Here is a 17,856-nt window from a genome sequence, read left to right on the forward strand (position 1 = left end):
GCAGTTATTTTGTTTTGTCATTCAATGCGGTTTTCTTCCTCACCCAGTCTTCCCTCAATGTCATTAAACTTGTTTCTATGCTGTCTATGGAAGCATTTGTTGTTGAATCATACTTTATAGGAATTCATATTGTATGTTGGTTTTATATAGTCTGTATTTTTATCCATATTGTCTGTTTTGAGGTATACTTTCTGTATTGTTGACAGTATTTTATGGAAATCCTTCTTTGTGCATGCTCTCTTGCCTAGAAGTTTTGGAAGCCAACTTGCTTCAAGTGGCCTGTTGATAACTATTCTGAGAGGATTTTTTCTGCAATTATTAACTTTTGACTAATGTAAGTTGATACTGTGACAGCATATGTGTTTTCCTTTACTTCCAGCAATGGCAGTATCAAATATGATAAAAAAATCCTATCAAAAACATTATATTAGTACAGAGCAACTAAAATTTGCTACATTCAAGCCACAGACCCCATGAAGTAAAATCATTTGATATTTCTGATGTTATAAATGGAGAAGCATTACATTACATAAAAGCAGATATCTCAAAGACCATAGCTGTCAACACATTATCCCTGGATTTGAGAACAAAGCATAAAATAAACAGGGACAAAGATCCAAGATCAAGGGCACTTTTGAAATATAGCTACTATTTACTGTAAACTACTGACTTAAGAAGGGAACTGAACTGCATCCACTATTGTATGATGGAGCTACAGAGAGAAACACACAAAATGTCAGAAGTCAGTATTGACGTACCACCTGTTTTTAATGGTTCCTACTATGAATGGTGATTTCTAAAGAGAGTATTAATAAATTAATAGTCATAATTAATACGTATGCATTAGGTTTACATTTAAAGAAAACGGGATTTAGAAATGCAGAGGAACACTGCGTGTTGCTAACATAAATGCTGTACCATTCTAACCATTAAGAATCATTGTTTGACCTGTTTATCAACACTGCATCTCTTTCCAAGCATCTTACTTGCCTATGTTTATCATAATTGCACCGCTATCCCCACCCAGTCTCCTTACCTTTCACCTCTAGCTGTCCTGCCCTCTCTTGCAATTTGACAAACACTTCTTATCTGCACATTTTCCCTGATTAGACCAGTGGCAAGTAAGCTTTGTCACATTTATAGTCAGTAAACAGAAATTCACTCCCCTCTGTACTGACATAGTCCTGTCCCCTAACTGCAGCCTGTATGCCTTAATAAATACTTGTAAACTAGATAATCATAAAATCCACAAATCAGTATAGGTACCTTCAAAGTGGTACTTTAATCACCTAATCACCTCTTTGTGGGTAGATGTTGCTACCAATAACATTTGAATAAGGAGTTTGTATGTGATAGGAAGTAAACCTTCCTGCTGTTACCAGCAGGATATTTCCAGATGGTCGGCTAACCTTAATATGTACATCTGATTTTCATAAGATATTGGTAAACTTGCATTGTTTAAAACTACTGTCTTAGGAAATGCGTCTGTCCACTCATGACCAAAAATTGAAGAGGACCCCAGTAGCTACTAATGTACTGAAGAAGAGTACAGCGTTTTCTTCTGACAGCCAGCAAGCTAAATACATTACCCTTCAGTCAGGCTGGAGAAAGAGAAATAGGCAGACCATGTTTAGTAAAAAAAAAAAAAAAAAAAAAAAAAAACAGATACATCAAAATGTGTCACATTTGCATAACTCTAGCGAAAAAAAAAAAAAAAAAAAATATATATATATATATATATATATATATATATATATATATATATGTATATATATATATATATATATATATATATACACACAAAACGTCTTATTGTTCATAGGTTCATAGGTTGATACTAGGCTATCTGCCCTAGGGCATTTATAAGCCTAGCCAGAGTGTGTTTGGCTTTCGCCACCCTTTTAGATTAGTTGACTGTGCCTCTGTATAGTAGGTCACAGAAGATAGCCCTTTTAAGGTTAGTTTACTGTGCCTCTGTCTAGTAGGGACACAGAAGAGATCCCAGGGGTAAACCTACGATCTCTCATCCACTCGTCAAGATTTCTCTTGAAGAGGGTCATTGAGGGGCTCTGCCTAACATGGATTAGGATTTTGTTCCAGAGTGAGGGGAGCCTCTGGGATATGAATCTGTCCCTCCAGCATTTCCTATTTATTTCTGTGCTGAGGTTTAAGTCCCTGGAGCGTGTAGCTCTAAGGGACTTGGATTTCCTGAGGTGGAGCATGTCCATTAATTCTGGGTTGGACATGGCTTTATACATCAGGCACAGATCGCCTCTGAGTAGGCGGTAAGCAACTGAGTAGAGCTGGAGTTTCTTTAGCCTAACTGCGTAGGGCATTTGTTTGAGTCCCTTGATCCTCTTGGTGAGGTACTTTTGGGGTCTTTCCAGTTGCTGCAGGTGTCGGGTAAGGTACATCCCAAATGGGGCATTGTATTCAATTATGGGCCTGATGAGTAGAGGGGCACAATGACCTCTCTTGATCTAGATGTGAACCCTTTCGTGATAAGGTGGGCTATATAGAAAGTCTTTCTAACCACTTTGGCAATGTGATTGTCAAAAGAGAGATTGCTATCTACTTGGGTCCCCAAATCCCTAATTACTTCTTCCGTACTTAATGGATTACCACCTATGTGGTAATTTGTGGGCACTTTGTTTTTCCCAAAGGGGATGACTATGCACTTTTTGGCATTTAGCTTTAGGCCATGGCTCTGGCACCAGTTATCCATCTGTGTGAGACCCTTTTGGAGGATGCTTGTGTCAGTCGGCGAGTCGATTATGGCACCCAGTTTGCAGTCATCTGTGAACTTGGTCAGCCATAGTCCTCCCGTGTTAGCCTATACCTTAGAGAAATATATACCGAACAAGAGAGGTCCAAGGACTGAGCCTTGTGGGATGCCACTTGTAACTGGTTTAGAGTCTGACATGGCACCTGCAATTTTGACCATGTGGGTTCTATCCCTGAGCCAGTTTGCAACCCATCTTGTGACATAGGGGTTGATATTTAAGCTGGTGAGCTTATTTATGATGCCTGAGTGGGTTATTGTGTAGAAAGCTTTTACGAGGTCCAGGTAGGCTGTGTGGACTACCTTCCCTTCATCTATGGCCTTGGTGACTGTTTTAAAGAAGTCGACCAGGTTCAAGAGGCAAGATCTGCCCTTAACAAAGCTGAATTAGGTAGGATCCAGTGTTTGGAGGTTCCCAATGTCTTTGTTTATGAGTTCTATGATGATATGCTCCATAGCTTTGCAGACCAGGCTAGTCAGGCTTATAGGGCGATAGTTTCCAGGGTCCGTTGTGGCACCACCTTTGTGGAGTAGGAACACTGTTGCTGTACGCCATTCCTTGGGTACATATCCTGTAGTAAGGCTGAGATTGAACAGTGACTTTATGTGAGGGTTCAGTTCTTCTTGGAGTTCATGTAAGACGCAGCCCAGGACACCGTCCAGTCCCATTGATGCTGTGTTTTTTGCTTTGGAGAGGGCAGCTCTCACCTGTGCATCTGTGATGTCAGGGAGGCCACACTCTGTTGGGATAGACATTTGCTCTTTTGGGGGGAAAGGAGGGGAGAAGTTTGCACTGAACCTGTCTGCCAGGATGTTGGCAATGTCTGTGGGTTCAGTGTATTTTTTGTCATTTTGCACTAACTCAGAGAATATCTGGGAGTTGCCACCCAGGTTCCTGACATAACTAAAGAAGGCCTTGTGATTATCTTTAGCATCTTGTGCAATTTTTCTTTCGAAGCTGGCCTTAGATGATTTTATGAGGGATCATAGTTTCTTGCTAGTACTGATCAGAGATGCCTTCCCTTTTTGGGATTTTGCTCTATCATGTAGTAGCTTCCTCCTTCTGTTGTATAGCTTATTTATGGCCGGGGTCCACCAGACAGGTCTCCTGCCTTAGGAGGAGTGAGTCTTGGTTTTATTTGGGATAGCACGATCCATGCATTCCTGTAGGTGTCCATAGAATGCGTTTGTAAAGGATTCTGCGGTTTGGGCCATATTTTCCACTGGCCCGGGGGCTTTGAAGTATTCCACCTCGGTTTTGAGAAGTGTGACATTTGCTTTTGAGAAGTTCTTCACTGTGGTTTCCTTGGCTGGGGGTGGGGACGGGATATGGATGTCCAGTGAGATTAATTTATGGTCAGATCTTACCAATGAGGGGTATACCTCTGGTATGGAACATAGAGTCCCCATATTGGTGATGATCAGGTCCATTATGTTTTCCCCTCTTGTGGGAGTGGTGACCAGTTGTTCCATAGCATTTGAGTTTATAAATTCTAGGAACCGTTGGGCGAGGGTGTTGGGGCTTGAGTAGTGTTCCCAGTCTATGTTTGGGTAGTTGAAGTCACCCAATATAATGGTGTTTGGAGAGACCTTCATATTCTCCAGTGTTCTCAGGAAAGCCGAGTGGGGTTCCTGAGTTTGGGAGGGTGGTCTATAGCAGGCTACAAACTGAAAGGTAGTTTTGCCCACTGTTAGTCGCACATGGATGGTCTCCGATGCTTTGTGCAGTGCCACTAACCTGGAAGTGTGGGTATCTTTGATGAATATGGATATTCCCCCTCCTTTTGTAGTTCGGTCTGAGTTTTGGGGCCAAAAAGCATGGTATGAGGTATAACCTGGTAGTGCTGGGGTGCTTTCGGGAGCCTTGAACCAGGTTTCTGTTACTGCACAGATATCAATATTCTCCATACTGAGGAGAGCCTCGAGTGCATGCATCTTGAGGTTTAGACTTCTGGCATTGAGCAGCATTACCCTTAGTTTCTTTTTCCTTGTGTTGTCTATGGAGGTGGGTTTGTCTTTTGAGCCTTGCCTAAAAAAGGCAATATGGGGGTGGCAAGAGCCTTAGCCAGTATTTGAAAGCCCAGGGGTGACAGGTGCAAGCCGTCCCTAGCGAAGCAACATGGCTTGTCGAGCTGCAAGTAAATACATGCGAGACAACAATACTAGCTTGAAGTTACAGCAGTATCCTAAATAACCTTGGTTTCCCAAAATCCATCTAGTTTTGTGGGCAAACTATAATATTCACTGACGCCATTTTCAAACAAACTGTTTTTTGCAGCTATACCATCTTGGCAACATAGAAACCCCATTATGCTGTAGCATTATATTTTTCACAATGTCTTTCTCAAATAGAGTTCACTTATATGTCAAGAGTTTCTCTATAGTCCCCTGTCCCAGCCATAAGCAATTCTTGGTGTACCACAGAAATGAGATCGTAGCTGTGTATGCCAGTTTATCACCTAAAAGTGATCCTTATAAAATGATACAAGGACCCCACTATGGTAAAACCACAGGAATGAGAACATAGCTATATATACCAATGCGTCACCTAAAAGTGATCCTTACAAAATGATAGAAGGAGCTCACCATGGTCAACATTATGCACCCCTTTAAATATCTCAGCGAAATGTTCATGCATAAGTGCACTGTTTTGTTCACCATAGGGTAGAAGAGTGTTGAAGCAGCAGGTAAAAGGGCAGCCAAGTCATATCAGATGATAATATTCACATTATGTCTGCTAACTAACCAATAGTCTTTAGTTTTCAGAGAGACAAGTCTTCTGGATTGCGGGGCATTCTCGTGCATTTTGCTTAGCAAAGAGGGACCAGTAGTAACCATGAGCTCTATAGTTATGCCTTCACATGAATGAGGTGGTACTTCACTGATATGTAATAAGTGTTGTGAGATGGATTCATATGATTTAAACATTGCTATTCAAACTCACTATATATAAGTAAATAAGTGAGTTAATCATTTACCTGGGGAGCAGTGACTATAGAATTGTTATTCATAATGACTGAAGACAAGAGTTTTGAACAACAAATTCCCTCAGTTTAAGATAGTGTAATCTGAGATAATGCCCCATTTTGTGTTGAGACAGGTTATGGACTTAAAGGGCACTGAAAAGAATCAGCAATGTATTTAATAGAAGGATGAAGAGGAAAAGTGGGTTGTTAGGTTTCAAGATTGTGGGGCACCTAAGCTTAGAACATAATGTCCAGCTGTGCTACAATCTACTGTAAATGATGATTATTTAATAGAGATATTCAGCCTACACCTCCACCTTAAAATTAAAGACATAGTAGGTCATCAGGGCATATGTAAGTCTGACATAGAGCGGGAGAGGTAGGGAAAGACAAAAGGGGGAGGGGCAGTGGCCATATATCAAGAAAGAGTGAACAGGCCACAATACTTGTGAGCTCAGAATGTAAACAGGTCACAATACTTGCGAGTTCAGAATGCAGCCTGTTGGACCAAATGTGGAGGAACATGAATAGACAGATGCTTCCCAGTCCTACAGAAGGCAGGATAGAACATGGGGAAGATAGATGCACCCACAGGCTTGGTCCAAGCTGTTGAAGGCCATTGAGGGCACATATGGCCTGGGCAGCTAGATAACTCAAAGCCTTATGAATGGCAAGGCACAGCATCTGCAAACCAAGTGAAGAAACCTACAAGGTAAGGATTGGGCCAGTTGGATGCCTCCATAGCCTAATGGGGAATACATGCATTTGGTAGGTGTATATTTTGCAAAGTATAAATCAACAATGGGGCAGGTGGGTCCCCCAGCTGATAAGCAAGTAATAATGGAGAGGGAAAGGTAGAAACTTTCCCTCCAGGCACTATGGGACACTAAGATTAATGTAAAGAAATTGTATATAATGTGAATAAAATGGCTAAAATGTGAGTGATATCAGCATCTGCCAGGAAGTTAAACAACCTTGATTGCTGCATTTGGTTGATCAGGATTCAGTAATGTATGCGTGTACACTGTTCTAAATAAGGCTCTCGTCATATATTTGTGGTGTGAGGTTTGAAGGAATAACCTGGCCAATTGATAACATCTCAAGCAAGCAATGTGTATGTGTGTGCTTTTTATTTGTTCTTTTTATGATTGCAATTGGCCAATAGTAGCATGCCTCTCTAAGGCAAACATCATTCACAGCCAAACACAGGAACCTCTGGCTCTATTTTTCTTCCAACAAAATAAGCAGTGATTCAGAATGCTTCAGTGGCTGTCCCCATTCCTGAGATTAACTGGATTAATTGGACAATATTTTTTATGTTGCTTCTCCATTAAACAGTTTAAGAAATGACATAGGCAAACATGTAACGCTGTGCACTGAATGCTGCTTCCTAATACCGATCAGCTTTGTTTTAAATCAGATTAGTGCAGTACAATAAATGTAATCTTTAGATTTTGTTTTTATTATCCCCCAAATGTGTTTTGCAATCATGTAAAATAAAATTAAATAGTTATGTTTATTATACTTTCCTGTTACTCCCCACAGTGGTTGTTAGATAATCTTTCTCACTCCCCATCTCACCCTACTTAAGCTTTGCTCATATTTGAAAGTTTATTGAATGGTATATTTTTCACTTACATCTGACATTTTTTAATTATTTTTCAATAAAATGAATATATAATTTAATTTAAGACTGCACTGTAAGCATCGCCCCCCCCCCATATACTATTTAATACCACACTTTCCAGAAAACTACCTGTGTGCAGCTATTTTTGTGGTTTGTTAAGCTGTTAAGGAAGTAAATAGGATGCTCCAGACTGGACATTTTTATTCATAATGCAAGTCATTGGCGAGCAATTATTTAGAGAAGAACTGGACTAAAAAGACAAATGCAACTGCCCAATATATAATTCTAATTTTCAAAAAGAAACAGTATAACTCAATAGTTAAATTTGCAAATAGGTGAAACATGTTAACAGGTAAGCAGGGTAAAATAAAAATATCAAAAGAAAGAATTTGAACAGAATGCAAGAAATGTGTGGAAAGACAACAGTGTATTTACAAAACTGTAAAAGTTATAACAGACAGGTGAAATAGTGTTTGAGAGAGGAAGAGATTCAGAGATACAGTAGATCATATGGAAAGGTGCCTTCTGCATAAAGCTGAAGGCAGAAGGGATTAATACAGGGACCTCCTCCCTCCATGTTAAGAGCAGTAAAAGTAAATAAAACAAAACTGTAGTCTTTTGTGGGCAATATTTACTGTTACCACTGGCCACAGTTCCATATAGTTTTCTACCAAAATTTAAAATAAAACACAAACCTGCAAAGAGAATGCTGTCCCTGAAGATGCACACATCTGCAGTTCCTGGTAGTCTCTAGTCACGTGACTACTTTACTGGAGATTGCAGGGAAAACACTGCAATTGGTTGCTAAGGGCAATCAATTGCAAGTGCTTAGACTACATAGTAATAGGACGTGGGTTGACTAACTATGTCCTATTATTATGATCATGGGACACAGATGGTTTCAGGAGGAAAAACATCTTGATATTTTACTGGGACACTCACTAAAGTATAATATATTAATTTGGGGCATGTCCCCAGTGTGGCATCATTCATGTAGCTTTTTAGATAAGTACTTGACTAGCTGCCCTTATAGGGTATTTTAAGTCTAACTAATTTCCCTTTCAAAGATGAGCATCAGTCCCTGTACTTTGTGATTGCAAGGTAAGCACCTTAACCATTAAGCCATCCCAAACACATGTTCATCGAAGGTTACTAGGCTAATGGCACTAGAGCCCTTACAAGCCAAACCATATTTATCCCAAGTTGCCCTAATTGTCAGTGGTTAGGTGAGTGAAGTTCGCAGAGGTAAGAGTTTCCGGTAGTTAATAATGAACTTTCTCTGCCCAAGAAAGACATGGGCACAACCCCAGGGGTGAATTTGCAGTCATCCATCCATTTGTCTAGGTTGCATTTGAATAGCGTCAGGAAAGGGCTATTTTTCACATGAAATGGAAGCTTGTTCCAGAGAATGGGAGTCTCTGGGAAATATATCTATCTCTCCAGCATGTCAGAGGCTAGATTAAGATCCCTGGAATGAGTGACCCTCATGCAGTTTAATTTACAAATGTGTAGCATTTCCATCAGGGCCGGGTCAGAGACTGCCCTGTAAGCCAGGCACAGGTTATCCCTTAGCACAGAATACGGTGACAGGGCTTTCAGTCTTTCTGCATAAGACTTGTTTTGCGTACCCTGTAATTTCTTGGTGAGAAACCTCTGTGGTCTCTCCAGCTGTTGCAGGTGTTTGGTGAGGTAAATCCAAACGGGAGCATTGTACTCAATTACTGGTCTGATGCGGGCCAAGTATAATGGAATTATAACATCCTTTGATCTAGATGTGATACCCTTAGTTATAAAATGTGCCACATAGAAAGATTTCCTTTCTACTGTGGATATGTGATGGTCAAAGTTCAGACTGCTATCACCCTGAGTACCCAGATTACATATCACTGGGTCTACTCTTAGGGGTGTCCTGTCTATAATGTTATTAGCATGGATGTCAACTTTCCCAAAGGGAATAATAATGCATTTTTTTTTTTTGCATTTAGCTTTAATCCATGGCTTTGACACCAGTTATTTGTCTGAGTTAACATTGCCTGTAGTATCTTAACATCATTAGGGGACTCAGTGATTGCTCCCAATTTGCAAACATCAGTGAACTTGGTCAGCCATAGGCCCACCAAACTTGCCTAGACTTCTGAGAAATAAATTCCAAACAATAAGGGGCCCAACACAGAACCCTGTGGTATGCCACTGGTGACTTGTCTTTTGCTAGAGGTGAAGTCACCCACTTTGACAGTAGCTGTCCTGTCAGTGAGCCAGTTGGCTACCCATCTGATAATGTAGGGGTTAATTTCCAATTGGGAGAGTTTCTTTATAATACTTGAGTGGGAGATTGTGCCAAATGCCTTGGATAGGTCAAGATAGGTGGTATGCACTGTCTTTCCCTCGCCAAGGTCCTTGGTGACTTTCTCGAAGAAGTCAATCATGTTTAACAGGCAAGATCTACCTTTAACAAATCTGAACTTGGTTGGGTCCAGAGTTTGGAGATTACCTACATCCTTGTTAATAAGGTTCATAGTGATTCTTTCCATGGCCTTGCAGATGAGGCTAGTCAAGCTTATGGGCCTAAAATTCCCATGGTCAGTTGATGGTCCCCCTTTGTGCAGAGGGATTACTGTTACTGTCCTCTATTCCACCAGAACATAGCCAGTTCACAGGCTGTGGTTAAACAGGGATCTGTGGTTCTACTAGGTCATGTTTTAGGCTGTTTAAAAGGCAACCTGTGATGTTGTCTGATTCCATCGATGCTGTGTTTTTGACCTTGGAGAGCATTGAGATGACCTGCTGTCTTGAGATAATAGGCTGTGAAATGGTGTCAGGTATACTTTTGGGGATGACTGGAGGGGACAGAGAGTGAAGTTTGTTCCAAATCTGTCAGCTAGAAGGTTGGCTGTTACATCTGGTTGAGTATGGGTGGTGCCATCTATAACCAGTTCAGCACATAGCTGGGTATTCCCTTTTAGATTTGAGACATAGTTAAAGAATACTTTGTGATTATCCTTAGCTAGGGAGGCTATTTTTACTTCGTGATTAGCTTTGGAGGACTTGACAAGATCTCTAAATTGTTTGTTTTAGCTACGGAGGGATTTCTTTCTTTGCTGAGTCAGTTCCCTCTTGCTTTTGGACATTAGTGTCTTTCTCTTGTTGTATAGAGTGTTTATACTAGGGGTTCACCAGGATGGCTTGTTTTTTTTCATCAAGACCTGGTTTTAATCTGGTCAAGTACAGCTGATTCTATTAAACTGCTTAAGATACAGGGCATTGGTGTATACCTCTGCATAGGAGTCTGTGTTATCTGCATTTGAGGGGGCTTTGAAACTTCTTATACCGTCACTTAGTAGGAAGTAATTTGTCTTTGAAAAATTCTTAAGCATTTTTGAGCTTGATGTATCTGGTTTAATAATTACATCAAACAAGAATAATTTATGGTCCGATCATACCAGGGAGGACATCACACGTGTGGACACATTGATCTCCCATGTTAATGAGTACTATGTCCAGGACATTTGAATGTCCTGTGCATGTGCTGACTAGCTACTCCAGAGCATTTGCATTGACAAAGTCCAGGAACCTCTGAGCCAGCATATTTGTGGTCATGTATGTTTCCCAATCGGTGGTAGGATAATTGAAATCACCCATGAGTAAGGTGTTAAGCTGTATGGCAGGTGACTCCTGTAAGACCGTAAGCTTATACCTGTCTGTGATATATAATCTGAGAGCTCAGTCATGTCTCTCTTCATATAGTCTAGTAAGGTACACCTCAAGTCATTCACCCCCACATGGACTATGATGGAGTAATACTGGTACTTGTGGTTGAGTGACCTGAGTGCTTGAGTGACTTTAACTGAGCTTGGCACCTGACAGGCAGGTAACTATAACCTGCTCCTTATCCAGCCTGGTGAGGGGAATTGTAGATTTTCTTTTTGGAAGCAGGCATGTGAAAGAGTGGCTGAGTAAGTTACTGTTAGGAAATGTAGCTGGTGCTTCTGTTTTTGAGTACATCTTACCTGATTCCATTGATTTATTAATTTCTTTGCAGTTACACTTATGTATTAGCATGGTTAAGTGGCATTTTTTACTGTTTTATTGTTTATTTTTTGCCAACCACATTTTCATGTGGATATATCCACCAGCTATCTAGTATGATAAAATGGGCATAATTATTAATGATGACCTTGTTTGTTAAGGATTTATAATTTGGCCAGTTAAATGGATATTGCCCACAACCTTTAATCCTGGTTTATCATTAATGAATGAATAGTCTATCATCTTCAGCTCCTGACCAAAGTTTACAATGTTGTTATGTTATTTTCCTCTTCATCTTGTCATACCTGAGATGTGTATCATACTCAACTCTTGAGTATGATTTGAGTTACTTTTGTATTCTTCTCTGTTGTGGTTTGCTGTGCTTGGGATTTATATCTGCTCTGTCTTGTTGTCTTATATTTGCAATGCAGGTTCAGTTCACAATGGGGTTGTTAAATGCTCTTTAAAACTGGAATCATAATTTATTCAGCTCCCCTTGTTTTGATTATTAATACATACTAAATCAAAGTCTGGAATATGCTCTAGCTCCCCTGTAAACTTGGATTGAATAAAGCAGGCAATTGAAGAATTAAAGGTTGAATGATTGAATGAAAAATAAAGTTGGTATCTTCACAGTTGGTATATGTGTTTGACTAATACATTTATCTATGGCATCCATTATTTGGTATCAATATCTACATTTTTTAATTTTACTTATACCTTTTTTGATCCTGTAAGCTATGCTAAGCTTGCCTTTAAACTTTAAGTAATATTTTATTTTTTGCTGATGTTAGCATTTATGTATTTATAGTTTTCCATTTAGGATGTGCTATTAAAATGGTATAGACCTCCTTACAACTGTCTGCCCTTCTCTGTCTCCAGGAATCACAAATGTTGTTTTTTCATTTTTTTTCTTTATTTTTTACTTTTATAACAGGATCCTAAGGTAGGTGTAAGGATGTTAAAGGCTTCACGGTGACTGGAAGCAAGGTCCAGACGTCAGGTGGGTTGATACCTTTTAGGGTGACAAGTCATCACCATGGGGCAAAGCCATGAAAGTACGAGGAGTCTTACCTGCTCTAGTATAGTACCCAGGGAGCCTAGTTACCAACAAAGACTAAGACTTGGGATCTGCAGTCCACTGACACTAGCTGGAGGATTTTTACTATTACAGCAGGTCATTCTGTAGCATGCCAGGCATATTCTCTGACATGCTGCAGGAAATCAACCTGATATTCAAAATGCACACTTGTTCCAATGAAAATGTTGGCCTCCATTTCACTGCTGCAATCCTGGACAATGTCTTCATTATTCAGTGAATAAAGACTGACACAGATAGCAGAATTGCAGATATCTCTTTTAGATCTACATATGACATGGTTCATATTCCCTGCATAATGACTAAATCCTTTGACTATGTCTTGGCAGACACTTTCTTACTTACTGTGCTGCATGTATTTTCAAGGTATCTATTCAGGAGTTGAATTACCTTCTTGTTGACTCCCTGTTAAGCCTCATAAACTCCTTTTAGTTCCAGTGACTTTGACATCTGGGTCAAATCAGACTCTACTGCACTCATTTGACAGTTAATCAAAACTACAGAGGATTTGGGCTTTGCTAATGTATTGACACTACTATAAAATAATCATTCTTAGATTTGATCTTCCAGCTGACCACAGTAACCTTGAACTTGGAGGTGCAAATTAGCTCCTGGTTATATCACTGTTTCATCCACTTTATTCTAGGAATTCCCCTCCAGTTTGGTTACCTTGACTTGTACTGGTTGAAAATACAATAACCTGTACTCTTATTGGATCAGTCATTTCAAGGCTATATTAATGATGATCCATGTGCCTTCTTTGGAAAGTTGGGCGCCGGGCTGGCGACTCGACACTGTAAAACTCCACTGCCAATCATGAGCGGACAGATGATCTGCTGTGGCGACCCCTAACCGGGAAAAGCCGAAAGAAGAAGAAGATTAATGATGATCCATAGTATCTCATAGTTGTTTGTAATATGATCATTTCTTCTACTCTTTATCCATTTGCCCTAATTCAAGTATACCCAAGATCAGCAGGGAGAGCGAATGCTTGAAAGACCAGTCTTGGAAGATGTGGGTAGAGGTTTGTGTGCAGAAGGAGGCAGCTGGGTGTACTTAAGGATTACCTTAGACTGGATGATCATTGTGCAACTTGCTAGCTGTAAATCTCTTGTAAGAAGACAATGTCCTGGCTCACCAAAAATGCAGTAGTCTCCAATCAACCACCTTTCATCTTGCAGATTATAAACAGCTGCTGAAATCCAGCCTGTCTTATGAACCTTAATTTTTATGTCTAAGAAGATGAGGCTGTTGTGCAAGTTTTCGCTCAGTTTAATTTCTCCAAGTCTTTTGGGTTTCTAGTACCATGAAGGGAATGGACCCCATTCCTAAGTCAATGTATGGTTAAAGTTTGTGAAATTAATATAATTTCAATCTTTGATGTTAGCCAAAAGTGCTCTTTGCAGCACTCATAAGGTGCCCAGAATTGACTTATTCTGTAATTCATATAGAGTTACATATATTGGTAGCATATTTAAATACAACGTTTAATTTTTTTATGAGACACATTGCTCCATCTACTATTAGAACTGTCTATGTATCCTTCTTCCACATTGCCCTCATTTCTGCTTGCAAATCCTTGTATTTTATGACTTTATATCTCTCTGTATGTAAGACACTGCAATCACTGGGTGTAGCAATATCAGTGCTAAATGCTACTTTTGTCTTCTTTTTTCATATGCTACTATGTCTGGTTTTCTCATATCTATTTTCTGAACTGTTGGTAATAGGTGATCCCATGTGATAAAAACTTCATCATTCTCTGAAATGTTTTGTGGCTCATGTTTACGATGCTTCTAAGTTACTTCAGTATTCATAGGTTCATAGGTTCATACTAGGCTATCTGGCCTAGGGCATTTATAAGCCTAGCCAGAGTGTGTTTGGCTTTCGCCACCCATTTTAAATGAATTTTGCTATGCCCTTTTTCGAGGTTAGTATACTGTGCCTCTGTCTAACAGTGACACAGAAGTGATACCCGGGGTAAACCTACGATCTCCCATCCACACATCAAGATTCCTCTTGAAGAGAGTCAATGAGGGACTCTGCCTAACCTGGACTGGGATTTTATTCCAGAGTGAAGGGAGCCTCTGGGTTATGAATCTGTCCCTCCAGCATGTCCTATTTATTTCAGTGCTGAGGTTCAATTCTCTCGAGCGTAGCTCGATGGGATTTGGATTTTCTGAGGTGCAGCATGTCCATTAATTCCGGGTTGGACATGGCTTTATACGTCAGGCACAGATCGCCTCTGAGCAGGCAGTATGCCACTGAGTAGAGCTGGAGTTTCTTTAACTGGGCAGCATATGGCATCTGTTTGAGCCCTTTGATCCTCTTGGTGAGGTACTTTTGGGGTCTTTCCAGTTGCTGCAGGTGTCTGGGAAGGTACATCCCTAAAGGGGCATTGTACTCAATTATGGGCCTGATGAGGGATGAGTAAAGAGGCACGATGACCTCCCCTGATCTAGATGTGAATCCCTTCATGATTAGGTGGGCTACATAAAATGTTTTTCTAACCACTTTGGCCACGTGGTTGTCAAATGAGAGATTGCTATCAACTTGGGTCCCCAGGTCCCTAATTACTTCTTCTGTACTTAATGGATTACCACCTATGTGGTAATTTGTGGGCACTTTGTTTTTGCCAAAGGGGATGACTATACACTTTTTGGCATTTAGCTTGAGGCCATGGCTCTGGCACCAGTTGTCTGTTTCTATGAGGCCCTTTTGGAGGATGCTTGTGTCGGCTGGAGAGTCAATTATGGCGCCCAGTTTGCAGTCATCTGTTAACTTGGTCAGCCACAGTCCTTCCGTGTTGGCCTGTACCTCCGAGAAATATATACCGAACAAGAGAGGTCCCAGGACTGAGCCCTGTGGGACGCCACTTGTAACTGGTTTGGAGTCTGACATGGCTATATTGTAATGTTTGCACAATCCCCAATGCAACAGTCTTGCCATTTTATTATGCCTTTCAGTATACATGCCCTCTGACATTAGTATAACACACCCAGCAACAAGATGTGCAACTGTTTTGTCTGTTCCCCCACATGTTCAATGGAATTTGTAAACCAATGTGTATGTAGTCTACTCTCCTGGGCTGCCAATATTAACCTTTCATCTTTTGGTTTAAATTCACCTCTCCTTCACCATACCTGTGTCAGATCCTGATTGACATGAGGTTGTTCCAGGAGTTTTCTCTACTTGCAACTATATTATGCCTTTTACAAATTTCTTGCCTTCTCATCTGATACTTCTTATATTCTTTCTTTTGTTTTTTGGCACATTCAGATTTCCATTCCAGCTTGACACTGATATCCTTCTGCTAAACTAAGCAGGGAAGTCATCTCAGACTTCTCCTCATGGTTTAAAACTTTCATTATGTTTGGATCTGGTGATGTCAGCAGATATTTACTCAGTCCTTTGATTGGAGATCTCTACACATAATCAGTTTTGAGAAGGACCATACCTCCTACGGAACGAGGTATATATAATCTTGCTATACGCTGATTTTATATATCATTTGATAGACATGAAACATTTTTCTTGTTTTCCTGTGCAACCGATTCTATACCTTTTGTGACCAATCACCCCAAAACTGTAAGTTAGAACAGAAAGAGCAAATTGGTTTATAGCCTGGACTTTCTTGCTAGATGTCAGGGCTGTATTCTTTACTGAGGTTTGTTTGCATTTGTTCATAGTTTAGTGTCGATCCTTCATAAATTCCCATATATTTACACGTGCCCTCCTGCTCAAGTTCCTTTATATTACATTCTTGTAAGGTTGCCCATATTAGGCTTGAGACCTTCCAGACTACCACCAATTGATACAGTGGGGATTCTCTAAGTGTATGCTTCCAGAATGACATTCTGCTGATTTCCACTATAATGACTACAATGAAGCCACAAGTATAGATTCAACTATTCATCTGACTCTGATTAGTGCAGGCTGGACTCAGGGTCAGTTAGGCTGGTTTTGTACTTCCTGAATGACCTTAGCCCAATTATTTTCTATATCCTGTTTAAGAATGATTTGAAAATAGGCAGTTTGGAATTGCAACACGCTTTTGGAAAACAGTTGTGCGTCAACTTAGTTAGTGTACAAGGAGAGCTCTGTGTCATGTTCACAGCTTCATGGCAGTATATTAAGCCACCATGAAGCACGGACTGAAGGCAAAAGGCCATGATGCTGTTTTTGTTTGCTAAACATTGCTGTTTAGTGAGCATCATTTAAAAAAGCAAATGCAAGTATAACAAAAACAAAAATTAGAAAAAAGTAACTGCTTTAAGCAGTTACAATGAGCTGCCATTTTTCTTTCTCCTTGTCATTTCTTGGCTCTTAAAAAGTTAAGTTTAGCAAGCTTGGGAAAATAAACAAAACTAATGCAGGGACATGTTGAGATGTGTGTGGGAAGGATAGATGCATTCTTTGTACTATATTTTTCCTTTCATTTGATGACAATGAGACATCTGAGATGTGGAAATTCAAAGTATCCATAATTGGCATATTTATGTGATTGTGCTTCTGTGTAGTTGTGAGTCTGTCTACCTCTGCATGTGTATGGGTTATATGAGATTCTGCATATGTCTGACAGATTGTCTCTCTCTCCCTGCCTCTGCATTGGTTAGGGTGAGTATTTATAAAAATCACTCTGTGTGTATGTGTGTGTATAGACAATAAAGCCTTACATAATGTATTTTTTGGATGTAAAATATGTCCTACAATAGTAATTACATATTCTACAGCCATAGCTGTCAACCTGAAAACATTGGTGCTAGCAGCAGAGAAACAAAAAGAGTGACTGCTTTCAAGATTTAAGTATAATTTACTGCTATTACCTGTGCGACCGTCTTTCCTCACTGAAAAGCGAGTTTAAACTGCTGATTTACCTTTTTTAAGTCTGTTTTTTTGTGTTTTCTAATGCCTGCAGTTGTAAAAGTTTGTTTGTTTAAATTTAACTGTTGAGGCTGCCCACTCAAGTGCACTAGGCTGTGTTTAGAATTTACTGTACTTTTCCTGCTGTATTTCTGAAAAAAAAGAAAAAAACAAAAAAAAAATCTTGTTTCCCGCCTTTCCTGACCTAGAATAGTCCCTTATACAGGCATTGCTGTATTCTGGACTTTTGAATAGTTCCTGTGTTGCCCATTTCCTTACTTGGATAGAAGGAAGCTTCTTTGTTCACCAGTGGGAGTGGGGAGCTTTGTGCAGCCTGTCTGTCCCTGGAGGAGTGACCTCAGCTCAAGAATCTTGTAGTTTATTGGCTGTTTTGGGCCAATTTCTAGCTCTTTAAAGTTCCCTGTATAAAAACCCACTTTGGCACGGTTTTTCGCTTGTTCCTACTCAGCAACAGCTCCTCGTGGTCCTGCAG

Source organism: Protopterus annectens, chromosome 8.part0 (assembly GCF_019279795.1).
Source record: "Protopterus annectens isolate FY-2018-M chromosome 8.part0, PAN1.0, whole genome shotgun sequence".
Classification (NCBI taxonomy): domain Eukaryota; kingdom Metazoa; phylum Chordata; order Ceratodontiformes; family Protopteridae; genus Protopterus; species Protopterus annectens.